Source organism: Chiloscyllium plagiosum, unplaced genomic scaffold, assembly GCF_037043375.1.
Source record: "Chiloscyllium plagiosum isolate Xiang-an unplaced genomic scaffold, Cpla_swu_hap1 HiC_scaffold_28, whole genome shotgun sequence".
Taxonomy (NCBI): Eukaryota; Metazoa; Chordata; class Chondrichthyes; order Orectolobiformes; family Hemiscylliidae; genus Chiloscyllium; species Chiloscyllium plagiosum.
Window position 1 is genome coordinate 42,329,382 of NW_028270166.1, and position 26,291 is coordinate 42,355,672.

The window sequence follows — 26,291 nt, forward strand, 5'->3', positions numbered from 1 at the left end:
GTCAATTATTGGTATGTAGGGAGAAAGGGGTATTACGAGGATTTGTTGTAGGGATCTTATTGCAGCGTGTCATCGAAAATTAAAAACGCTAATTAAAAGGCAACCTGCAGATGAGTGCTGGAAATGTAAAGCATCAAGACTAGACTGGTTCACACTTAAGGTGTGCGGCGTTGATATCTATAGTTGCCCCCAGCGATATCTACCAAACTAGTTCACTCCGATCTACGCGCCCAGGTTTAAGCGGAGGATATTCTGCTCTTGTTTCCATGTCAGAATAACTGAATTTCTGCCTCATACCTTTTATTCGGCTTTTAGTAAACAAGTAAAAATCCAGGGCAGATCTCATGAATATTGAGCTATGAAGTTTGCTTGTAAACGCTTTTTCTAAGAAATAGCTAGCACTTTATTCATTAACGACTTTGACAATAATTGAATTTAAAAACTCATGAATTATTTAAATGCAAGAGTTGTATTTTATCCGATTAAGCCTGGTCTAAACTTCCTAACTTTTCACATTTCTGCAATTTGCGATTTGAAGTAGAGCTGAATGTTATTTTAAAATAACAATTGTTCACAAGTCGTCATGGGCAGGGGAGGGGAATGATTCACTTTAATTCCTATTGTGTTTAATACACGCCTCTGCTGCTGTACCGGAGGTCATTAACGTCGCGTGGAGGTTTCTGTGCTAAATAAATTGTTGGGGAAATTCCACTGTTAATGAGCCAGTTTAACAAACAGACCGACCAAGTAGAGGTAATTACTGCAATCAGGCGTGAAATTGGAGCTAGAAAAGAAATTTTTCCCAAAACCTAGTGATTATTTGTCGAATTTAACTTAAAACCGTTATATTTAACGCGAACACTTCACGGTTTGATTTTTTTTCTCTCTCCCCCTCCTAGCTTCACGGGAGTTTTAGCCGAAGTTACTCCATTGAGCATCCTGTCTATATCCGGTCACGCATAAAATACTGTTCGACGATGGATTGTAATAGATTTAGAATTATAAATGAATTTATAGTTAACTAATTCTGCTGACGAATTGCCTTTGATTTTAAACGACAGACTGTGTGAACTGAAACTCTCTTCATTTTGTCTATAACCCTAAAAGTTCTCAGCAGGTAAGTTAGCATCAGAAACCTGGTCCATGAATCCGGTTTTGTTTATGGAATCACAGTGGCGCTGGCGGAAGGAAATTTTTAAGATGCGTTAGTTCGTTTTCGGAAAACGACACTGGACTCTGTGCAAAAGCGCTTGGTCTGAAGTTTACATCTTGCACCAATAGAAAGTCCTATTTATCAGCAGACTTGCAGAAATTACAACAGTAGTATTGTAGCTTCTCCCCGACAATTTAAGCTCTTGGAATTCTAACATATTCGCACTCAAGGGGTTAATTTTACGCGCTAAGCGGAGAGGCTCTTTGCTGAAGCTGTGGGTCAGAACTGCTAGACCCATCTCTGTTAACTCAGTTCGCACGAAGATCCTGCTGGGTATGCGATGGCGGGGGTTTGTAAATTTTTGAAATGTATTTTCATATGTTGGCGTTCCACTAAAAAATGAAATACTGATATATTTAGGGATCAAATCACTTGTCAAAAATGAACATATTTAATTAGACTAAATAGGCTGGAGCCGTCTGCATCCAGACAGTGTTCACCTATTATTGGAAGCAGTCTCCAAACCGTGCAGTTTGTTTTAACAGCTGCAGTTAAACGGCTGCTTATTTGTTAGCGTTTTGTATTTTTCCAGATTTACTGCCCTTGCACGTTTTGTCAACGACAGACAAGATTTCCGCTGATCTCCATTCAATCACTTGTTTAAATGCAATTATCATGGTAACACTTTTACATTCACGGTATTTGAATTCAATTACCTTTTTTTGTACATTTAAAAACCCAATAAAACCAGAGTTGGGGCAACTGGCCATTCGACGTGACTTAGAATAATGTGAGTCTATATAAAGCTGTCATGGGAAGGGGCTGGACTGATTTTCACGTCAGACAGCGACTTTCTGTAAACATGAAACGAAAATGCAACGTGTCACGTTCTTACCTCACATAATTTGGCTTTTGTTTGGCAGCTGCGAATATTTCGTTCGCATTGGACCACAGTTTTGTTTAAAACTGCAGAAAATAATTTTATATTAACTTGATTGGTCCTGTATAATATAACAAATGAGGTCTTAAAAGGGAACATAAAGGAGCAGGTGTTTGAAGAGGTTGTTATACTGATGCTCAGTTTTTATTTCGCAAAGACTATTTGCAGTTAAATACAGAAGTTTTACGTCAGCGAAAATAAAACTTAAATTTCAGTGAAATTAACCACTGATATGAGAGGCCTTGTAACATTATTTTCACTCCGCGCTGTATTTTTTTACAATTTGACTGCAGCATCCATCTTGTAAGTTTTTTTTCCACCCTAAATAACTTCCCTCTTGGTCACTAAATCACCCAAACCGGTCCGGGCGGGCAGGGATGGGGAACTAGTTATCTCCCTGTTCTCCTCCCCAACCCCACCTTGCTGATTTAAAATCAATTGCGATGTTAATCAAAAGCATGTTTAGTTAATAATGTAAATCGGTATTCGTTAGCGTTCTCAACAATCAGACTACAGGCGACACTTCTAAATGTACGAGTTACCGAAGGGATATCTGGCCTACATCAAACGAATGCTGAGTCTAAGACAAATATGGGTAAATGGGATAGCTTAATCTTGAGTTTATTCAAAGCAAAATATTGTTTAAAATTGGGATCGGTAACTTTTTTTCAAAAAAAAGACGAACTGTTGAAACTTGGAATAAATGTACACGAGGTCGCCCATACTCCGAGACCAATTTAAAAAGTCAACCTCAAGTGAGCCCCAGCATCAGACAGGCAAGGTGACATATCTGTCCACGTTGGAAATACTGCAGTGATGCTCTGAGACACAACACACATACTGTAATCCTGCTCCAGTTTCATCGTGAATCAGTTCTCATCGGTGATATTGCAGTTTCCGCGCTCAGTCCCACTTAGTGATCTCCCCTTCTTAGACAGCGTTTATCTATTTTCAAAATGAATATATAAACTAGTCGATTGGACCATCTACAAGCACTTAACGGCCTAATTAAAAGCAAATTACTGCAGATGGTGGAATCTGAAACCAAAAGAGAAATTGCTGGAAAATCTCAGCAGGTCTGGCAGCATCTGTAAGGAGAGAAAAGAGCCGACGTTTCGAGTCTAACTGACCCTTTGTCAAAGCTAAAAAAGGGGAGAAATTTATTACTATTTACCAGCATTTGCTTCCCTATATACCAGCATTTTCTCTAACTGCTTAATTGTCTTTGTTTTTCCAGAAGCTTCCTTCTGTTATTCCATTAATTCACATTTTTCATCATGAACTGAATGGGGTAATGGTAAGGTTTGGTTTCAAAATGTGTTGAACTAGTTAATGTATAAATCTTTAATATACTAAGACGAAAGGTCGTTGTTATCAGGGCTTTGCAATGTTTAGTGTACCTGAATCCAGACTCAAAAAACTTTGAATCAAAAGTAGCAAAATATTTTAAAAATACTAATGTAGGTTAAGATGCAGTTAGCATACTGCATCTGGTTTTGGTATCTTATTTTGAAAATGCACATGACTGATGCTGAGAGGCTTTACTTGCAAGATATGGCTGGAGACACCAGTGGACTTCATGTCGGGGTATAAGAATTATGTAAAAAGGAAGTTTAAGAGAAATAATGAGGTTTTAATGTGCCATGTCAGGTAAATAGCCCAACAGTTATTTTGGTAACCAGAAATAAATTAACACTGGGATATAGAAATAATGGTTGAAGTAGTATCGAGAGTGTCTTGGGCAGGTTGAGTGGCAATTTAGTGAATGTGAGGAAGAGCTAGGGTAACTGGACGAAATGAAGACTACTTCAATCAGCTCTCTGTTAATTGGCCTCTCCAGTACTATAAGCTTCTAAGCTATTCATCTTCCTGATGCATGTTTTTCTGAGTCAGAAGAAAACAGATGGATGATGATTTTAAACCATCAGTTGCTTTGCTACTGAGCAAGATTGATTAGAACAGTACATCAGCAGAGTTAACTGATTTCGTTCCTATTAATGGATGAGCAATCAATGTTTGGTGAATTTTGCTTTGGCAAGGCTCTCTTTTGGCTTTAAGTGATTACACCATAAGGTTAATTCAGTAGAATTTATTGATTTTAAAGTGTTAGGAATTACAGTATGGAAACAGACCCTTCAGTCCAACTCATCCTTGCTGACCACGTTCTCACACTAAACTATTCTGCTTGCGTTTGGCCCATATCCATCCAAACATTCCTATTCATGTACTTATCCAAATGTCTTTTAAATGTTTATACTATACCTCCACCCACCTCTTCATCTGGCAATTAATTCCACATCTTTGTAGAAAGAAAGTCACCCTTGTCCTTTTCAAAAAAATAACTTTCTCCTCCCTCCTTAGAAAATATGCTCCCTTGTTTCGAATCACCCTCTACCCTAGAGAAAAGACCTTTGTTGGTCACCTTATCCACGCCCATCATGATTTTATAACCCTCTAAAGTCACCCCTCACCTCCTATGCTTCTGGGGGGTGGTTCCCAACAGCATCCTGATAAATATTTTCTGAACTGTCTCCAGTTTATTTATATCCTTCCTATATCAGAGTGACCAAAACTGCATATAGTATTCTAGAAGAGGCGTCACCAATGTCCTGTACAACCTCAAGAATTATGTACCTGAACCCCTAGGTGTCTCTGTTCTACAACACTGCACAGGGCCTTACTATTAATTGTAAAAGGGTAAAAACAATGACTGCAGATGCTGGAAACCAGATTCTGGATTAGTGGTGCTGGAAGAGCACAGCAGTTCAGGCAGCATCCGAGGAGCAGTAAAATCGACGTTTTGGGAAAAAATCCTTCATCAGGAATACTGGAATATTAATTGTAAAAGTTCTTCCCTTGTTTGTTTTACCATAATGCAATACCTCTCATTATCTAAATCAAATTCCGTCTGCTACTCAGCCCATTAATCCAACTGATCAAGATCTCTTTTTTGTAATATTGGATAACTTTCTTCACTATCCACTATACCACCAATTTTGGTGTTGTCTACAATCTTACTGACTATGCTTCCTACATTTTCATCCAAATTGTTTTTATAAATGACAAATATAAGTGGATCCAGTTTCCTGTGGAACGCCAATGGTCACAGGCCTTCAGTCTGGAAAAACAACCTTCCACCCTCCTTTATCTCATACCAGCAAGCCAATTTTGCATCCAGTTGGCAAGCTCATCCTGATTCCCATATGATCTAACTTTGCTAATTAGTCTACCATGCAGAACCTGCTCAAAGGCTTTACTAAAGTCCATTGAAACCATGTCTACTGCTCCATCCTCATCAATCTTTTTGGTTACTACTTCAAAAAAAAAAATCAAGTTTGTGAGATACTATTTCCCTTGCACAAAACCATGCTGACTATCCCTAACTGGTCCTCGTCTCTCCAAATGCTTGTTAATCCTAATTCATAATGGTCTCTAACCATCTACTCCCACCGATGTCGGGCTCGCAGGTCTATAGTACTCAAGATTCTCCTTACAGGCCTTTGTAAATAAAAGCACAACATTATCCAACCTCCAGTCCTTTGGCACCTCAGCCGTGGTTATAGATGATACAAATATTTCTGCTGGGCACCCTGCAATTTTTTCCCTAATTTTCCAAAATGGAGCACAAGATAAAACAATCAAAAGAAACCAAACATATTCAATCTATGATTCGGAGATGCCGGTGTTGGAATGGGGTGTACAAAGTTAAAAATCACACAACACCAGGTTATAGTCCAACAGGTTTAATTGGAAGCACACTAGCTTTCGGAGCGACGCTCCTTCATCAGGTGATTGTGTGATTGACCTGATGAAGGAGCGTCGCTCCAAAAGCTAGTGTGCTTCCAATTAAACCTGTTGGACTATAACCTGGTGTTGTGTGATTTTTAACTTTATATTCAATCTAGACAGTGTATGCTCCAAACCATTTCCCAACTTTTTAATGACCATATTAATTCAAACTTAAAGCAGCAAAGACTATTAACATCAGCGGGGATGAATCAAATCGGGTAGCTGATTCTCCTTTTGACTGCAGTCAACAAAAAGCAAAGTCAGACAACTAACGTTGGGCAGTTGATCTAATGTCTATACTGCACCATCTGTCCAAATAGAAGTTCACTCTGCTACTTTTTGTTTAAACAAATGGCCAAGAAAAAATTATGAAAGGTGCCAGTCTGTGTTCAAACCAACCTACTACTATCAAACGTTTTCTCTGCAGTTGCTGTTTTGTACAAATGTGTTCTTTATCTAAACCAGTCCTTCCATAAAACCAATTGATGTTCCTGGTAAGGCCAATATAATTGCCTTCATGGGTTGTAATGAATCCCAAGGGTGCTGGTGTACAGTCTAATGCATGGTCTTGATCATCTTGGGTCTCATGTACAAGTTAGTTTTAAAAGAAAAAATTGGTTATTCAGTTACAGTTCTACAGTGGTCTGCTGCATGGTTCCTACAACAAACTGCCTTTGGATTTTTACAACTTTACTGTTTTAGTCTGTAATAGTTGAATGTGTACTAAAGTTTGACCATTTCCTACAGTGAGATTCCTGGATTATTTTAGAATGTATAATTCCTATAACAGCAAGTTGTATTAATCATTTTTGTGCCTACTCAAATTATGCCAGTTGTCTAATGTTGTATTGAAACATTTTCTTAATACCCTGTAGGATGTTCCCTTTTGTACTGTCACCTCATATTGACATAGAGCCAAGCTGCCTGCACTGTCCCAACCTATAGTCACTTCATGCAACCAAATAATGCGATACATTTTGAATGTATTTCCAACAGCACCTCACCTTAAGTCATTAGTAACAAATGCTGACGTTGCAGTGTAATCTTAGCCCGTCAAATAATAGTCTATTATTTCCTCAAACTTGTATAAGCTTCTCCTGTTGTTTCTTTTCCCGCTCATGCCTGTTCCTCTTTAGTCTTGCCTGTGCTGCCTACATTAGCCTCTGATCCCCCAATGTCTCAAATCTTCCTTCTGAGTAAACTTTGAGGTATTGGATGAGCAGAAAATTCTTCCAAATAATTATTTGTAAGGCAAGTCATTGAGCTCAGGAAGTGAAGGTTACACCCTCTACAGTTATTAATTTTGTCCCTTTCCCTAGCCATGTGATGCTATACAACAGAGATTTTCTGACCGTGTTTACCTGCTTCTTTACTTCTGCCTGGAAAAGAAATCACTTTATGTCCCTGTCTCAGTTTATCTGCTACTGATGCTTTTACCTGTACTATTTTGTTTCGGGTGTGAAAAATGTGGCACTAGAAAAGCAAAGCAGGTCAGGCAGCATCCTTGGATGCTACCTGACTTGTTGTGCTTTTCCAGTGCCCCTGCTCCTTGGATGCTGCCTGACTTGCTGACCTTTCCAGTGACACACTTTTTTCAACTCTGATCTCCAATATTGCTGTCCCTACTTTCTCCTACCATTCTAATGTTGTCAGTAATTTCCTATTATAGATCATCCTTTAAAACTTGCTATTCTCTATACACAATCCCATCACTAATTGCTCACTGGAAAACTATACCTGCATCTTTTAAAGTTCTTGATTTCAACCCACCATGTCTGTTTCTAGCTTCCTACAACACTCTGCGATCCTCTACTTCTGCTGCCTTGAACATGACCAATTTTTAAAGTTGTACTGCATGAAAACAGAACATTTGGTCCATCTTATCTATGCTGACCAGACATTCTAAATTAATCTAGTCTCATTTGCCAGCACGGAATCCACATTTCTCCATATCCTTCCCATTCTTGTATCTATCTAGATGTCTTTTAAATGTTGTAATTGTATCAACCTTCACCACTTCCTCTGGCAGCTCATTCCATACATACACCACTAACTCAGCTCCCTTCTTATATCTTGCCCCCTCACTTTAAACCTATGACTCCTAGGTTTGGACTCCCCCACCTCCAGAGAAAAGACCTGGCTATTTACCTTATTTATGCGCCTCATTTTATAAACCTCTATAAGGTCCACTCCTCAGCCTCTGACACTACAGGGTAAATAGCTGCAGCCTATTTAGCCTCTCCTTGGAGCTCAAACCTTGCAACTTCAGAAACATTCTTGTAATTCCTTTCTATGCCCTTTCAAGTTTCACGACATCTTTCCTATAGTAAGGAGACCAGAAATGAATGCAGTATTCCAAAAAAAGCCATTGTCCTGTACTACCACAACATGATCTCTTAATTCCTATACTCAATGCTCAGACCAATAAAGGCAAGCGTACCAACACCACCTTCACTACCCTGTCCACCAGTAAATCCACCTTCAAGGAAATATGCACCTGCACCCCAAGGTCTTTGTTTGGCTACACATCCTCAGGACCCTCCTATAAGTTTATAAGTTTTATCTTAACTTCCTTGCCAACATGGAAATACCTCACATTTATCTGAATTAAAATTTGTCTGCCACTCCTCAGCCCATCTGTTCAAGATCCTGTTGTTCTGAGATAACCTTCTCAGTATGGATGAGTTGGACCAAAGGGTCTGTTTCCATGCTGTATGATTCTATAACATCCACAGCACCGTTGGATAACTCATTACTTTTGGAGGACAGTCACTGCTGTTTTGTAGCGAAGAATATTAAGCACCTTGTGCTCAGCAGATCTAAAACAGCACACGAGGAATGCCACTATGCTGCTGATAAAGGAGGAATGTTGACTGTCACTAGGGGTAGGTTCATGCTTAAACATAAATACTATAATTTCCATCTGCGATTAGCACAAGTCCTTATCTCCTTTGACATTGCACCTTTTAGAATGCAGCATTCCACTCTGCACCATTCTGAAGTATCAAGATAAATTACTTTGTTAGCAGTTGTGAACAAAAGTTCCCAGCCTTGTTGTGACAACTGAATTGTTTATGAAATGTAAGTGAAATTGTCTGAAACAGTTTTCACTTGATTACATGTAATAAGTCCTACTTGCTGGGGTGCCACCGTGACTTAGTCAGTGAAAAGAATGAGCTTTGTAAGTGATGGGCTAGTGTGCTCCTAAAATGCCTCTGTAGTAAGGTGGGTTGTTCCGTAATCCTGTAAATTTAGACCTGCTACTTATTGCCCATATACAGTTTCCATCCCTCTGTTTGCCTCCTGTACATGTATCCATCAAGATATGACTTAAATGTTGATAATGTACCTGCTTCCATCAACTCCATTGGCAGTGTATTCCAGGCACCCATCACCCTAGTATGAATGTTTTTTCCCTGCACTTCTCCCCTAAACTTTGTTCCTGTCACCTTGAACCTGTGCCCTCTTGTAGCTGATCTTTCTACCCTGTGGGGAGGGGGAGCCTCTGACTACCCATCCTAATGATGCTTCTCATAATTTTGTAGACCTCTATTATATTGCCTCAGTTTGCATCTTTCCAGTGAAAATAATTTGAGTTTATACAAGCTTTCCTCATAACTAACACCCTTCAGACCAGGCAACATCCTGGTAAACGTATCCTTGTCATTGACAGTGTGGTGACTAAAACTGCACACAGTATTCCAAACGTGGCCTAGCTAAACTTTTTATAGTTGCTGTAATGTAACGAAGTTCATAGTTTGGCCTAACACGAGGAGTCTCCTTTAGGAGAAAGGTGGCATTCCTTAACCAAAGTAGCTTTGAAAAATCTACACAGTTGTTGTAGTACCTGAAGATTTTACTCATCAGCCGAGTTTGCAGTCTACTGTGATTCCAGCAAGAACCAAAGCTAATTCTCCTTCTCGACCAACCCTTAATGATGGACCATAAATTATGCAATAAGCAAAAGGCTTACAATGCAAGATTAATTCTCAATAAAATCCTGGTCAGTTGCAGTATAGAAATGGAGAGCATAGATTAGAGAATTCTTGATCATTTTTTAATCATTTTTTTCCAAAAGATAGAGTGCAAAATCTGATTATTCTGTTCAGATAGACTGTGGTAATGATGGAGGGGACTGGTTCCACCTCATTATTATTATTCTTTCATGGGATGTGGCTGTTGCTGGCAATGCCACACTTATTGACCATCCTTAATTGGATTGGTATTTTTAAGCTAACATTCTGATATGGTTTAGCAAGCCAGAGTTAGTGGCATCACTGGATCTGAAGTCAAACATAGGCCAGATTAAGAATGCCAGACTTCCTTTTTCTAAAGGATATTAGTGACCTTGCTGAATCCTTTATGGCAATCGATGGTTGTCATGGTTACAAATACTGAGACTGTTCATATTACAGATTTATTACTTGAATTTAAATTCCACCAGCTGCCTTTGTACCCAGAAGCCCAGACTACTGTTAAGATATAGATTATGACCACTATACCACCAACTCCAAAGATGTGCAGGCTAGGTGGATTGGCTATTGGAAATGCAGGGTTATGTGGTGTGTGTGGTGGTGGGCTGAGTTGCATATAGTTCAAAAAGTAAGTGTGGACTCAATAAGCTCAATGGTCTACTGCCATATAGAAGGGATTCTAAGTGTTTACTTTGCTCCTCTTGTGCTGGTGTTTTGTGAATTTCACGTTTGCTTTTTGTTGCTAAGAAAAGAAATGATCTTTTTTCAAGAGGCATTTGGATAGGTATATGAATAGGAAGGGTTTGGAGGGATGTGGGCGGGTGCTGGCAGGCGGAACTAGATTGGGTTGGGATATCTGGTCGGCATGGACAAGTTGGACCGAAGGGTCTGTTTCCATGCTGTACATCTTGATGATACAATCTCTCTAACTCAAAGCAGCTTTGTGATGTCTGCCTGAATCTCTGAAGTTTTCAGGCTGTGAAGTTAGTTGGATGCTCAGTTGGAGAAATTACAAATGTTTAAACTTGCACGATACACTCAACTTGTACTTTGGGAATAATTTTGAATTTGTTAGGACTGCTGTTATCTTTCAGAGGAAGTGGGGAAGAGATTTTTTTTAAAAAAAGAGAAAAAATGAATAAAGGACCGCAACAGTGATGTGAAACCAGAAGGCAAATCTGTAGTTATTTTGACAATGGTGTAAAATAGATGATAGAAAATTGGCAGTCCTTTTTAACATGTAGATTTTCATAATTAAGTTGCAGATGTAGAATGCTGCTTGTTCACCACTCATTTGCACAAGAGCACACTTTTTTAAAGTTACCCCTTAAGGAGAGCGAAGGGTCTTCTGATATTTAACCATGTAGCTCTTAGGATCCTAGGTATTATCCCTAGTTTTTGAACAACCTGGACAGATGCATGTTAAATTGGCATTTTCTTCCTCTCTGGATGAAAACAGGGGGGAAAAGCCCTAGATTTATGTAGTAGGTGCAGCAGAAAAGTGAGTGACTTAGATGAATGGAAGCTCAGTGCTGACATACTATTCATCATGAATAAAGCTCTGGAGCTTAGTTACTACTGGTTTGTAATATTGCCAGTGTTTAGGATAATAGAATTCCTACACTGTGGAAAGAGGCCATTCAGCCCATCAAGTCTGTACTGACTCTCTGTATCCCTATAAGCATGCATTTACCACTGTTAACCCACCTAACATGTGCAATACAGGGCAACTTAGCAAGGCCAATTCACCTAACCTGCATATCTTTGTGATTGAGAGGAAACTGGAGCACCCAGCAGAAAGGTACAAGGAGAATGTGCAAACTCCATAGAAACAGTCGGTCAAGGCTGGAATTGAACCTGGGTCTCTAGCACTGTGAGGCAACAGTGCCAACCACTGAACCACTATGTTGCCCCTGTATTCAGGAGGGCAAAAAAAGTAATTTGTATAAAGATTGCTACACAAAACTTCTTCAAAAAAATGTGCTTGTGATATTCAAGTTCATGTTCAGAATTTGAATACCTGACCACTATCTTGCTATATTGTGTGGGATGGTTGGGAGTGATTACAAAAGAATTGGTTCATTAAGACTTCTATTGATATCAATTGAGTACAGCAGAGGTGGTCTGTTACCTGATCACCTCTTCACTCCCACACACCCAATTTTTAAAACAATAATACCCAGCAGTGTTATTTTTAAATCGTGTTAAATACAGAAATTGAACTTGGTGTGTCACGTTGTGAATGGCATGTTTTGCTCATTGGCTGTTGTTGCTAGTATGTGTGGACAGGAGCTTTTCAGTTGATTTTGAGACACTGTTAAAGATGAATTCTTGTTCTTCTGACTCTAGTTTTCTTTTCTTTTGCCTGACTGAATTTTCATTTGAAGTATTGGGTTTGCAGTGCACCTCTGGTACTTGATCAACAAGATATTAGCTTTGTACTCCAAAACTGAACTGCAGATGTTTTGATCCACACTGCAAGTGCTAGCACAACGATAATGAACAGGATTTCAACACTGCATTATTATCAGGGATTTTTGGACCAGTGAGACAAACCACTAATTCCACTTTTGTATACAATCATGTGTCTGAATTTCACTGCAGAGAGGAGGTGATCAGATCTCCCATTAAGATGGCACAGTTTCTCCTGGCAAGCTCAAACAAGGTACGCTGCCGAGAGGCATGGTTTCCATTATCATCCATTGGCCAAAAGCAGAATCCTTGACCTGATATGATTGATGCAGCAAACTGATGAATCATGAAAAACTACATTCTATTTATGTAGTACAACAGTCTGTATTATTGCATCTACAGGCTCATAATGACATTCAGTATAACTTTGGTTGATTTTTCAACTCTGATTTAAAAGTGTGATCTGGGTTGTCTGCTTGGAATGGGTATGAAAATACTTTTGTATTCAGAAAGTTGTAAACTCCTTCCAAAGACTTCAGAAATTGTTGACATTTGCATTATACAATGTTTCGATGCTTAACATGTTGACTGTTTTGCTGCTACTTTAAAAACAAGGGATGAGAAGGTTTGAGTGAATGAATTTAGGTATAAAAGTTGACAGCCATTCAGTTGGCTGTTATATCAATCATATCAAAATTACTTTGCAAAATTAGGTACAAATATTCACAAAGTTACCACGTTGTAGACACTGGCTATCTCTAAAGTGCAACAAATGTGTCTGAAACGGAGTGAAATGACGTAGTGACCTAAAACTAAAGTTCTTTCCTCCTTTCTGATCTTCAAAATGTGCTGTTCCGACTGTTGGTCATGACCAACAATGTTAGCAAACGTTGCCTGAGTTTTTTTTTGCTGTGCTCTGTATGGAGCACGTCTGTATCAAGGTTCTGCATGTCCTAAATTTAACCATCAGAATTGCAATGTCCCTATATCTTGATTCAGCAGTTATAAAGTTGAAGGAGTGTACTGTACATTTTGACAGTGAAAGATGTTTTTCACTGAGAGGTTGCAGGCACTGTCATGTGACTGACTAGCAGTCTGAGTGTACCAGAAATTTCAAAATATGTAACATTTGGCTGTTTTCACACGTTTGAATTTAACCAATAAGTTTAAATTATGCCCCAAATACTAAAACCCAATCGAATTTGAATTTTACTATTTTGCCAACATCAAACCAATGAGATGATCCAATGTTTAGGGTATAAAAGATGCTGGCATTTTGGAGAGTTTTATTCATTCACAGGGTGAGGGTGTTGCTGGCTAGGCAGCATTTATTGCCCATCCCTAAATGCCCAGAGGGCAGTTAAGAGTCGACCACATTATGGGTCTGGAATTACATGTAGATAGACCAGATAAAGATGGCAGTTTCCTTCCCTAAAGGGCATTAGTGAACTAGCTGGGTTTTCTAACAATCAACAGTGGATTCATGGTCATCATTAGATTTAAGTCTGAATTTTTTTTATATAATATTGAATTCAAATTCCACCATCTGCTTTGGTGGAACTTGAACCTGGGTTCCCAGAACATTATCTGGGTTTCTAGACTAACAGTCCAGCGATAATACCATGAGGCCATTGCCTCCCCTTAGTTAGCCAGAGAGAGCGATGACCCACCATCTAGAGAGAGAGAGACTGCCAATCAAAATATTCTCTATAAAAGATATCTTTCCTCACATGAAACATCTTTGTAGCAAAAGACCGAAGACTACTCAGAAATCTGCAGCTGAAAGTGGTTTTGAAAATTAAGCTGATGTAATTTTAATTGGGGCTTTTATTGGATCAGTACATTGTTATAGAGTGGGAGGTAGATAACAGACCTTTAAGAGAAAGGAGGCTTAGAGTTGCAAATAGTAGTTGTTTAATAATCACTTTTAGAGTTAAAGAATAAATTTGACATTTTTCTTTAAACAGTGGAATTTGGGGAGTTCTGTCACTCCTATTTTGACAGATTACAATGCGAGGTGAACTCTTCTATGTTTAGTTTAATTAGCAGCTGCTGTAACACAGTGCAGATGAGAAATGGCAGAGTGGTCAACTCACCAGATGAGAAATCCCAAATACCAAACTAAAGAATTTGCTTGGATATCCCGAGTGCTTTAAAATGAATGAAGCATATTACAAACAGTACCTGTTAGAATTGTGGTAGTCTGTTTGCTCACAGCAATAAGCAGATGACATGCAGGTGATATTAATTGAAGGATAAATATCAGTTGGACCCTGGAAGAATTCCCTAACTTCTCTAATTGTCATGCATTTTTTTTTTGTATCCCATGTAAAATGCACAGGCTGAGAATACTTCTCTACCTAAACCGTCTGTCTCAAGTAGATCTTGAATCTTGTTTCAGAGAGCTACTCATTAAGCTATTGCTGCACTTTGTGGGAATCCTTCATCCCTGTAACCTCTGTCCAGTAATTCACTTACTGCAGTCTGTCACCTTTTAATGTCTCTCCCTGCTTCTATTCTCCCCCACCCAGCACAAAGGTATATTATAACCTTGTAGCTGCAGAGACTGTGTTCACAGGTTGCTAGGCAACAGAAGATATTACATGATCAAAGGTAAGGTTGAGATTTAAGAGCTTTGCCTCACACTGACAGTGATCAGTTAAAAGCAGGTGGCTTGAGAGAGAACCTTTTAAGTGTTTAAAACAGTAAATGAAGTAGGATAGTGCTGAAATGCAGAACATGACCTGTTTTAAGCCTGATGTCAAGCAAGTTCTTCACTAAATGAAGCAATTAACATGTAGAGTGGTGGAGGCATAAATCATACAATTGTGGTGAAGAGTGATCACTGGTCCTTTCTAGATAGATCAGCTGGGATGAGCCCCAAAGGTCCTTTCTTTCTTGTGTATTTTTATGGATCATGTGTTGGGAACAATTTACAATAAATTTAAACTCTTAATCACAAACCTGATTAATGTATCATAGAACATTTACAGCACAGTACAGGCCCTTCAGCCCTCTATGGTTTCACAGGTTGGTGCAACAATCGGAAGCCCATCTAACCTATGCTATGTCATTCTCGTCCACATGCCTATCCAACGACCATTTAAATGCCTTTTAAAGTTGGTGAGTCGACTACTGTTGCAGGCAGTGCATTCCATGCCCCTACCACTGAGTAAAGGAACTACCTCTGACATCTGTCTTTTATCTATCACCCCTCAATTTAAAGCTATGTCCCCTTGTGCTAGCCATTGCCATCTGAAGAAAAAGTATCTCACTGTCCAACCCTCTAATTCTTATGTCTCAATTAAGTCACTTCTCAATCTTCTTCTCTCGAACAAAAACAGCCTCAAGTCCCTCAACCTTTCCTTGTAAGACCTTCCCTCCATAGCAGCAACATCTTGGTAAATCTCATCTGAATGCTTTCCAAAGCTTTCACATCTTCTGAAACTCAACTTCTCTACCAATAAAGGCTAACACACCATATGCTGCCTTAACGACCCTATCAACCTGGGTGGGAACTTTCAAGGATCTATGTAGATGGACACTGAGATCTCTCTGCTCACCTGCACTACCAAGAATCTTACCATTGGCCCAGTACCATGCATTCCTGTTACTCTTTCCAAAGTGAATCACCTCACACTTCTCTGCATTAAACTCCATTTGCCACCCCTCAGCCCAACTCTGCAGCTTATCTATGTCCCTCTGTAACCTGCAATATTCTTTGTCACTATCTACACTCTACTGACCTTTGTCTCATCTGCAAATTGACTAACCCATCCTTCTATGCCCTCATCCAAGTCATTCATAAAAATAACAAATAACAGTGGACCCAAGACGGTTACTTGTGGTACACCAGTAGTAACTGAACTCTAGGATGAATATTTCCCATCAACCACCACCCTCTGTCTATCAACTAACCAATTTCTGATCCACACAGCTAAATCACCCTCAATCCCATGCCTGTGTGTTTTCTGCAATAGCCTACTGTGGGGAACCTTATCAAACACCTTACTAAATCCATATACACCACATCAACCACTTTAGATATAAAAGAGACCTAAGGGGCAACTTTTTCCACGCAGAGGGTGGTACGTGAATGGAATGAGCTACCAGAGGAAGTGGTGGAGGCTGGTACAATTGCAACATTTTAATGGCATCTGGATGGGTATATGAATAGGAAGGGTTTGGAGGGATATGGGCCATGTACTGGCAGGTGGGACTAGATTGGGTTGGGATATCTGGCTGGCATGGACAGGTTGGACCGAAGGGTCTGTTTCCATGTTGTACATCTCTATGACTCCATCTACCTGTCTGGTCACCATCTCAAAGAATTCAATAAGGTTTGTGAGACATGACCTACCCTTAAGAAAAGTGTTGACTATCCCTATTAAACTTATGATTTATCATCTAGAAAGGAATATCTCTAATAACCCTTTCCAACACAAGTTTACAACTCATTTCATCTCAATTTGAGATCTCCTCCTCCTTGACTTCATTTTTATCTTTGTATATTGCCTTAGTTAGAAACACAAAATTCAATTCCAAGTTTTCCCTCTGGAAGGACCCAATGCTTTCTGGGATTGTGGGTCGGGGAATCCACGACAATTTTGCAGCACTATGTCCAATTTGTGCTCTTATTACAGATAACAACACAATTGAACTTCCAGCATCTAAGGCTAAATGATTACACCAAGGAAAAAAAACTCTTTTATATTCTAATTTTACATTTTTATGGAAAGAATTTGCAAAAATAGGCTTTGGATTGGGGAAGACAGCCTTTCTTAAAATAAGAAGTCCCTCATCAGTGGTAGGGAAGATACTGGAGAAAATTAATCTCTCTATAGAGAAGTAAGAGTTTGATCAGGTTTAGTCAGTTTTTGTCAGTGGGAGGTCATGACTAACAAGCTTGTTTGAAATTTGACGAGGTGTGTAGTTAGTGTGATGTAATATGGATTTCAGCAAAGCCTTTGGGAAGGTCCCATGTGGGAAATTTTTTTAAAAGAAAATCCAGGGTAACTTGGCAAATTGAATATAAAATTGGCTTAGCTACAAGATGAAGGATGGTGGTAGAAAGCTTTTTGACTGGAGTGCAGTGTCTGGTAGCGTACCACAGGATTAGGGCTGGGTCCTTTCTTTTTCTTGTTTATAAATGTTTATAGTAAAAATTTGGGAGTGGGGGAAGGTGGATGACATTCGCAGGGTGGTTGATTGTGACGAAGAAGGTTTTGGTTTTCAGGAAGATATAAATGAATTGGTCAGATGGGTGGCAGACAAAATGTAACCCTGATAAGTGTGAGGTGATTCACTTTTAAAAGAAGGGACTACTTGAATGGCAAGACGCCTTTCTTTGCTGTTGCTTCGTCAAAATGAAGGAATTCTCTTCCCTAAGGGTCAACCTACAGCACATGGACTACAGTTCAAGCAAGTAGCTCAGCACCACCTTTCTCAAGGACAAATAGGGATGGGCAATAAATACTGGCGAGCCAGCAACACTGACATCCCACATGTGAATTAAAAACTTAGAAGCTCAGAAAAAGAGGGATTTTGGAGTGTTTTGCCTACAGATCCCTGAAGGTGGCAGGAGAGATTAGTAATTACAGCATCATACAGGGACATTAAACTTTCAGTTGTGACAGACGTGGCTAGGAAGGTTATGTTGGAGTGGTGTAGGATTTTGGTTAAGCCACAGCTGCAGTAGTGTGTATGTGTAGTTCTAGTCACTACTGGAAGGATACGATCACACTGGAGGTGGTGCAGAGGGGGTTCACCAGGAGATAACCAAAATGCTCTATTCCAGGCCACTAAGAGAGGTTAGATACATTCAGGTTGTTTTAATTGGAGTGGAGAAGGTTGAGGGGGGGACCTAATTTAAGGGACATGGACAAGGTAGGTAGAAAGTAGTTGAATCCCTATTCTGGACAACAAAGGGGCATAATTTCAAGGTGAAAGATAGAATGTTTAGAGAGAACAGTGACTGAGGATTGTTGAATTCTTCTAACTCTGCTTGAAGGTTAAAATATCGCATATATCAAAAATATAGTAAATGTTACTTTTTGACTGTCTCAACCAATTAAAGAATTGCTGAGAATAGGAAGGGAACCCTAGTGATAGGGTTGGTCAAGAAAATATTGTGCTTCCTTGTTAAGGTGAGAAACTAATGTTTGGTCTAATTGAGGAGAAGCAAACTGGAGCTGAATGGCCTGTAGTATTAGGATGCTGATCAGTAATGCAGTTTGCCTGTTTGCACTGATTCCATTGATAGACTGAACCAGCAATTAAAGTGTTAATTCTGTCTCTTCCTCTAATTGATGCTGTTTGTGTAAATGTTGTTTTCACCTTTCAGCTGCGGCTTTGACAAGCTGAATAGCTTTTTATGTGCTGAGGGAGCAGCTGTGTCCTGTATGTTAGGAAATGGGTGAAACAATAGCCACCTAGTAAGGACTCATTACAACACAGTAACCTTCATATTATGCAGGAACACTTCAACATAAAGATTTATATGTTGACTAAGCTTTCAAATTTGGCTGGATAAATGTTGAATATAAAAAGTATGATTTGAAGGGGAGCATGGACTTCTCCCACTGTCCTCACTTGACCACCATCAAATGTGAAGAGCGCTAGACAAACTGACCATTCATCTTACTGCTGTTTCTCATGTCAATTGTGTGCTTCAGAACCCAATATACTTTGAGTATTAAAAAGAGAACTTTTTTAATTTTTAAGAAATTGCCAATTAATTTGACTCTTGCATTAATATATTGCCCAGTTACTCAATAAGAAAAATGTATATGGTGGGAAAGATTTTATTTTGCATGAAGTATCCTCCTTCCCTAAGCCACCATTATTGGCCACAGTTTCAAATGTTACACTCCTGCCTTTTTGAGAGGAAGGGGAAATTGAGAGACAAACTTGTAAGGAGATGTCAGCTATCTGTAAGAATAATAGGGTGGTTATGGTAGGGGATTTTAACTTTCCAAACGTCGACTGGGACTGCCATAGTGTTAAAGGTTTAGATGGGGAGGAATTTAAGTGTGTACAAGAAATTTTTCTGATTCAGTATGTGGATGTACCTACTAGGAAGGTGCAAAACTTGACCTACTCTTGGGAAATAAGGCAGGGCAGGTGTCAGTGGGGGAGCACTTTGGGGCCAGCGACCATAATTCTATTAGATTTTAAAATAGTGATGGAAAAGGATAGATCAGATCTAAAAGTTGAAGTTCTAAATTGGAGAAAGGCCAATTTTGACGGTATTAGGCAAGAACTTTCGAAAGCTGATTGGGGGCATATGTTTGCAGGTAAAGGGACGGCTGGAAAATGGGAAGCCTTCAGAAATGAGATAATGAGAATTCAGAGACAGTATATTCCTGTTAGGGTGAAAGGAAAGGCTGGTAGGTATAGGGAATGCTGGATGACTAAAGAAATTGAGGGTTTGGTTAAGAAAAAAGAGGAAACATATGTAAGGTATAGATAGGATAGATCGAGTGAATCCTTAGAGTATAAAGGCAGTAGGAGAATACGTAAGAGGGAAATCAGGAGGGCAAAAAGGAGACATGATTTAGCTTTGGCAAATGGAATTGAGGAGAATCCAAAGTATTTTAACAAATACATTAAGGACAAAAGGGTAACTAGGGAGAGGACAGGGCCCCTCAAAGATCAGCAAGGTGACCTTAGTGTGGAGCTGCAGAAAATGGGGAGATACTAAACAAGTATTTTGCATCAGTATTTACTGTGGAAAACGATATGGCAGATATAGACTGGAAGGAAATAGATGGTGACACCTTGCAAAATGTCCAGATTACAGAGGAGGAAGTGCTGGATGTCTTGAAACACGTAAAGGTGGATAAATCTCCAGGACCTGATCAGGTGTACCCTCGAACCCTGTGGGAAACTAGAGAAGTGATTGGGTCTCTTACTGAGATATTTGTATCATTGATTGTCACATGAGAGGTGCCGGAAGACTGGAGGTTGGCTAATGTGATGCCACTTTTTAAGGGTGGTAAGGACAAGCCAGGAAACTATAGACCAGTGATCCTGACCTCGGTGGTGGACAAGTTGTTGGAGGGAATCCTGAGGGACAGGATGTACATGTATTCGGAAAGGCAAGGACTGGTTAGGGATAGTCAACATGGCTTTGTGCGTGGGAAATCATGTTTCTCAAACTTGATTGAGTTTTTTTGAAGAAGTAACAAAGAGGATTAGGGCAGAATGGTGGGCGTGACCTATGTGGACTTCAGTAAGGCATTCAACAAGGTTCCACATGAGAGACTGATTAGCAAGGTTAGATCTCATGGAATACAGGAAGAACTAGCCATTTGGATATAGAACTGGCTCAAAGGGAGAAGACAGAATGGTGGTGGAGGGTTGTTTTTCTGGCTGGAGGCCTGTGACCAGTGGAGTGCCACAAGGATCGGTGCTGGGTCCTCTACTTTTTGTCATTTACATAAATGATTTGGATGTGAGCATAAGAGGTACAGTTAGTAAGTTTGCAGATGACATCAAAATTGGAGGTGTAGTGGACAGCGAAAAGGGTTACCTCCGATTACAACAGGATCTTGACCAGATGGGCCAATGGACTGAGAAGTGGCAGATGGAGTTTAATTCTCACACATGTGAGGTGCTGCATTTTGGGAAAACAAATCTTAGCAGGACTTATACACTTAATGGTAAGGTCCTAGGGAGTGTTGCTGAACAAAGAGACCTTGGAGTGCAGGTTCATAGCTCCTTGAAAGTGGAGTCGCAGGTAGATAGGATAGTGAAGAAGGCGTTTGGTATTCTTTCCTTTATCAGTCAGAGTATTGAGTACAGAAGTTGGGAGGTCATGTTGTGGCATTGGTTAGGCCACTGTTGGAATATTGCGTGCAATTCTGGTCTCCTTCCTATTGGAAAGATGTTGTGAAACGTGAAAGGGTTCAGAAAAGATTTACAAGGATGTTGCCAAGGTTGGAGGATTTGAGCTATAGGGAGAGGCTGACCAAGCTGGGACTGTTTTTCCTGGAGTGTCGGAGGCTGAGGGGTGACCTTATAGAGCTTTCCAAAATTGAGGGGCATGGATAGGATAAATAGGCAGTCTTTCCCTGGGGTGGGGGAGTCCTGCACTAGAGGGCATAGGTTTAGGGTGAGAGGGGAAGAAAATGTGATCAACACTGCTGGATTGCTGTCTCACATGTACTTTTGAGATTTTCACCACTTAAATTTGAAGTGATCAGTTACTAAAGAAGTTTTCAACAATTTAAACGCATTTAGTCCACAAAGGACCTGAACTCAATTAGTTTATCTGTTACTCCATTGTGAAGTATAGTAAAACCATTATGTAAAAGGAATGAGTTCCACTATAATTCTTGTCCAAATACATGATGTATCTCTATATTATTGTGTAATGTGTACATTCCAAATTTTACAAACCGCAAAATTAATGAGCAGTAGATTTCACTGTTCTTGCTACCTACTAGGCCAGGGGTACTTGAACCAATAATAATTCAACAGCAAGTTGAACAAAGCCAGTGGTTCATACCTAGAATCTTCATGCTCATTGGAACACTGCTTTACAATGGGAAGGCCACCAGGCCAGATGTCTTGGTTGGTATCAATTTTGGCCTTTTTTAAGTGCTTTAGGGACAACAAATCATACTTCTGAAAAAAGCACACGAGTTCAGTACATTATGATACTCCAGTCCAATAAGGAGTGTCTCTTGTGTGGTCAGATGATGTATCCTTCAGCTGAAATGCTAAACTATCTGTTCTGATGACTCTAGGTGAATGCCAAAAGATCAGCACAATTCGAAGAGGAGCACTGAGTTCTCTACCACAATCAAAAAGGGAGAGACCAGACAAACTGGCCGCTCCCTGCTGATCCCTATGCAAATTGAGCCCCACTGGAATCCATCAAGTGCTTTCCATGTAACAGGAAAATTTAAAATAAATTTTTAAAGAAAACATGAATTGCCCGTTCATCTGAACTCTTCCATTATTGATGTCTGTGCTGCTTTAAAAGGCAGCAGTAAAAATCATAGCATCCTGTCATCACACTCTTTCAAAGTTATCTTCAGGTTGTAAAGGTAATACAAGTTTGTTCTTTCTGACTTTGATCACCTACAGAGGGAGGGGGCCAAACCTGTCATGTAGTGATGTTCTGTTTATTTTATTGCCATTGGTATCATTGTAGCTGATTTTGCACAGACTTGAGATAATTCTAATGTGTTGATTTCATTTGTGCTAAAATCTTGACTGAATGGCAGGACTCCATCCCAGGTCTCGTGGTTTGAATCAATACTGGCTGTTTGACATTTATTTGATGCTTTTGTAGTGGCTAAGGTCTTTAGAACCCTTTTGATTTATCATAAGCTTGTCAATGGCTGAATTTAGTCCTTGTACCTGGTGCCTGAGCCTTCTGTGACAAGGCACTGCACAAGTCTGTCTGTCTTTCTCTTTTAATTCTAGCTATTACTTGCTGATTTCTTTTTTGGATGTCTCTTTTTGTCTCTCTCTTTGCTTGCAGAGATGGAACAGTTCTTGAAAATTTATTTTCTCGAAAGCAAATTTGTACCTGTAGCAACCACCAGTGCCAGAGGCAACTTAACACAGGATGTTCATGGAAGAAGAGAAGCTACCTTGCAGCATAGTGAAATGAATTTGAAACAAGGTAATGATTCAACGTCTATCAGGACTTCGGGCTTCAAGTGCTATGCAGTGGGTTTCAGATTAAAAATGCACAGTCTGGGGGAAAAACATTAAACTGCAAAATTACAATCTGCTGTTGCAAGATATGGCATATTAATATAAAAGTAAAAGGCAACCAGTTTGGAATTGCAGAAGTTATTTAGTCACTGTGGAAGGGCCTGTCTTGCAAACAATGGTTGCAGATGTTTCAGGAATGTTGTGTAAATCCTCAAATCCAGGCAGTTTTTAAAGACTTGCTTTCCTTTTGTTGGATCCAAAGCTAAATTTAGGAAAATGGCAGCAATATACAGAATATGATGTGGTATGGGAGGAAACAGCAAAGAAGAATGTGATGAAACTGAGCAAAATGAGAAGTTTCCTTTTTCAGTCTTATTCTGTAAAATCCTAGAGAAAATTGTTTCTATAAAATATAGATGGGGAGGTATGAGATTAGCATGGATTAATTTCACATTTCATATGTCCTATTAACTCTGTAATTTTCTTTTTCCACACCACTCTCTTAGTGTTCTGCCCAAATTAGTTAGCAATAACACAGAGGCAACTAGTTCTTTCAGGTACTGGACTGGTTGATAGGTGAATGTTGATTTTGAGGATGAGAAAAATCTATTGTCTAAAATTTGAGAGTTTGCATGCAGGTTGGTCGTTTTGCAGTTGACAAACTATTCAGTTCAATTGCTTTCACCTTTTCAGACGGACTCCTCAAACTTGGCTTTCTTTTTAGATAAATGTTGACTGTTGGCTGGCCTGTTCAATTGCATTGTGTCTGACCTGTTCAATTGCATTGTGTCTGACCATATCTTCTCTTTAGCAACTATGAAAGACAATATCAGTGTCAAGACCAAGACTAAGAGTGAGAGCTCACTGGCAGCTTTCCAATCTGCCCAGAAAGAATGTGCATGCCCGTACATTGCAGGGTGTACTTTATGAATGTATACTGCTGGACAGCTTTGTTCCTTTGAACCTTTGGAAATCATGGCTGTCAACCATACAGAATTGAAAACTATAAGTGGTTTGCATAAACATAAACTACAATTAGTGACTGGGAAGGCTGCTTGCTAGTGGGCAATCACAACATTTACACTGTTCACTGACCAGGACACTTCTCTGGTAAAGCCATAGACAAACAGGTGGTTGGATACAAACAATATCCAAGCCACTGCTGAATGATTGGTATCAGTGGTAGCTCTCTTGATTGAGCCATAGATTAATTTGGCTTATTTTGAGCTTTGCTCCACTTAAGCACATTATCCAGCCGATGCTCAATGCACTGAAGAAGTACTGCACGTTCAGGTGCCCTCTTTCAGATGCTTTACAGATCAGTTGGATGCTTTTTCAAAGAAAAAGTCACCTTTGACACAATTTGCAGAGATGATTAGACTAGCAAGTGGCTTGGATTTGTGTCTACAGTTGAATATTGCACTGACTGCTCAAATGAAGAATAGCATGATGATAATTCTATTGAAACACTTAAGCATTCGGTGGATCATTTGATGTGGGCCGGATCGTATGAAGTCCAGTTAATGAGTGTAGGTGCCTTTTCCTGTGAACCAGTTGTGTGGCTTCTTTATGACTAACTACCAGATTTATGGAATTCAATTTGAGGTCAGTCTTTGAGTATTGTCAGAATTGTTAATACTTGCTGATCAAATCATTAGTGAAGGTTCTTTTATTTATCAAGTGTTTGAAAGTGAATAGGAAAAGACTGTGCTCTGCCCCGAGGTGGTAAGGAAATTTTAAAATTTAAAAAGCAACTCTCTTATTATAAAGATATCAACTTATCTGAGAGCATACAGCATTTTAAACTATCTGAATTGAACCAGAGAGTTGGATCCTTGAAAAAGGAAGTGTAGATGAGGATCTGAAACCTGAATACAGGCTGAGGTAACCAGTTGTTGTAGGGAACAACCACTTAATACAGGCTCTAACTAACTTCGATGGCAATAAAATGGCTACTTAATGCAAATAACATAACAAAATGGCTTCTAGGCTGCAAATTGACAATTGTACTTAAAGCTGCATAAAATGGCTTTTAACCCTGCTAAAGCTGCATAATTGACTTGACCACAGTCTGTCTGCTAATCTTCATTGAGACAATGTTTCCTTTACAGCATAGAAATAATTAGACTAGACAAGACACTAGTGGCCATCCTAACAGATCTTCAAGTGCAGGTGCAAAAACTTCGTTCATGAGATAAGAATGGCTTAAGTTTTGGAAAACAAAGTTGGTTCTTAGGAAATATCATTGGGTTGAGTTGCTGTCAATAAAACCATTTGTTAAATTGATTGGTAATTGTTTGAGTGAACTGTACAATTGTGGCCTGAAAACTCCAAGAAAGGTATAAAAATGTCTTTGTTTTAAGCCATGTGCGCAGTTCCTCTGAGGAACAGTAAGTGTTTAAACTCTGTTTCTGGATGATCTGTGCCTGGTCGTGAGTAATAAAGTGTGAAGTCTTAAAGAACCAGGTCAATTTGTGGAACAGAGACATTCTCTTCCCCCCTCCCCCCCCCCGCCCCACTCCCCCGAGTCCAGATCTTTGTCGGTACCCATTTTAAGGCTGAAAATGTTTTTTAAAAAAACACTATTTAGGACTGATTTGGTAAAGCCTTGTTGAATGATCTCTTTCCATATTATCAACTTCTGAATCTATTACTGCTGGGTTACGGTAGTAAGAAATACAAACTCCTGAGGACCAATACTTAAAAATCTGCCTATTGAAGAGTCTGTGCAACAACATTTTGGAGGGAAAAGAGCATGCAAACTCCTACTTAGTCATTTTACATGGTGAATTATCAATTTATCTTTACAGAAGTGCTGAGTAACCTATTTCATCAAGAATAATTATCACTACAATGCTGACTTGTATTCTAATTGTGTTTCAATACATTTTCTTCATTGCAGGGAAATGGGTTAACACACTTGTTAATTCTAGGAGTGAATTGGAACATTGTTGTCATGGCAATGTGCCGTATCAATGTGACAGCAGCAGGTAAGTGTCTGATTAACTGTCTAATGTGGGAGGTAGTTCAAGAGCAAAGATCAATGAGGCAAATGTTCAGTCCCCTGCTGTCGTTGCCCTTTCCAGATCTGTGGGTGAGGAGATGGATTTTTTTTCTTTTGCAGGGGGTGTGGAGGAGAAAGGAGAAAAGAGGACCAGCATCTTTAGGTGCACCACAAGATGCCTGCCAGGACTGTCCCCACAAATTCACACATTATGTGCAACATGTGCATTAACCCCTCTACATAGGCTACCTTACAATCACAACAACCACTGTCCTGATGAAGGGCTTTTGCCCAAAACTTCAATTCTCCTGCTCCTCGAATGCTGCCTTACTTGCTGTGCTTCAC

General features: G+C 39.5%; 1 long non-coding RNA gene across 3 annotated transcripts in view; it reads left to right on the plus strand.

The window, feature by feature from the left end:
- Positions 1–981: 981 nt before the first annotated feature.
- Positions 982–26,291, plus strand: part of LOC148142531 (uncharacterized) — a 57,699-nt gene continuing 32,389 nt past the window's right edge. For all 3 annotated transcript variants that reach the window (XR_015751927.1, XR_015751928.1, XR_015751926.1), the window contains exons 1-3: positions 982–1,117; positions 22,764–22,907; positions 25,845–25,932. This is a non-coding gene — a long non-coding RNA (uncharacterized LOC148142531). The remainder of the gene's footprint in view (positions 1,118–22,763; positions 22,908–25,844; positions 25,933–26,291) is intronic.